Below are 1,593 nucleotides of genomic sequence, written 5' to 3'. Positions count from 1 at the left end.
GCAATTACTTGAAAGGAGATGTGTTCCTTGGCCTTTCAAAATCTACAGAGGTAATCAATGAGCTGAACACAAGCTACACAAACATCCAATTTTTTGGCACTATATATGACACATTCACGGTGTCAAGTTTTTATCGTATGAATTGCGACAGCAGCCAGAAAATTATTTTGGATGACCTGGTCTTTGGTCAATACATTAATCTTGCTTGGTGGTTCAGATTTGACAACTTCGACGAGAACGATGGAGGTAACACTGAATATCGCTTATTCCAAATCAAATATCGAAAGAAGAGCCTGGACCCGCTTTATAATCTTGACCCATACTATGATGGCACAGAGCTATATTACAACGTTTTTAGAACACCAGCCGGTGTTTTATATGAGCTTCAAATCATTGTAAAGATTGTGTATATCGACACTACACACAATAGGGTTGAAAACTGGTATTCTTTCGTTATCAACAACACACTTGATGTGTCAGCTGGCAAGTTCCAAGACTGGAACCATTACGCTGTAAGCCTTACAAAGGATTCCTTTAAGTGCTATCTGAACGGCGATATAGTATATAACAACACCAACCCGCCAACAACAGACTGGCTCCAATTGTACCCCCCTGTCTTGTCTGATTACAATGTAAGGTGCTATTTCCTTCTAGATGGCAGGTATAGCCTCGATAGAGGCATAGCTGGAATTCTGTTCAACGCAACTAATGGGGTATGGTCTGATGCCGATGTGAAGGCAATCTATGGCGGCTCAATCGAAAATTTGAAGACACACATCGAGGGAGGCCTATACGTCGATTATATGATGTGTGAGACGATGCTGTATAAAGGGGCATATATCAATATCAATAACCAGAGCGTGAGCACGACAGACACTGTTACAGTAAGCAACTCGGTTAAAAGGAGCCTCACCATAAATGGTTCAGCAGCTAAGACTAATATAACTGACCTGTATGATGCAAACGATAGCATAGGAGTATTGAGGACTTACGATAATGCCGGAACTGTTGATTTCAAGATTGAACCATTTCAACTCAATTTCAAGAACACAAAAGATGGCGATGTTACGATAACATTTGATAATTACAATAGCAAAAATATCACTTTGCCCGATGGTATCAAGGGAGATAAGGGGGATACTGGGGCAACAGGGGCCACAGGAGCAACAGGGGCCACAGGACCACAAGGAGCCACTGGGGCAGCAGGCACAAATTGCCCGCAGATTATACTTCAAGATAGCTTTAATACTGAGCTTGTGAGGTTTGGAGATGCGAACGTATCAAGCACAACCGTGATATTGCCAAAGCTATACAGCGATACAGACACAAGCAACTATCTATATAACAATGAATACATTCAACGGGCTGAGCTATTGGATACATCTAATCTATTGTATGAGCAAATACCGTCATCCTTTGACTATAACACTCAGATAACAGGAGCTCCAACACTGGCAACTGTGGCCACAAGCGGCCTATACTCTGACCTATCAGGGTATCAGTATGACCTTACGAACAATGCCTCAACTGATTTTAATTCTAAATCTGGCACTTGGACGGCAAACAGCACATCCTCTTCCTCCTCCTCCTCCT

This window comes from Guillardia theta (assembly GCF_000315625.1).
Source record: "Guillardia theta CCMP2712 unplaced genomic scaffold GUITHscaffold_86, whole genome shotgun sequence".
In the NCBI taxonomy this organism is placed as follows: domain Eukaryota; class Cryptophyceae; order Pyrenomonadales; family Geminigeraceae; genus Guillardia; species Guillardia theta.
The sequence above is the reverse complement of the archived record's forward strand: the minus strand, read 5'-3'. Positions refer to the sequence as shown.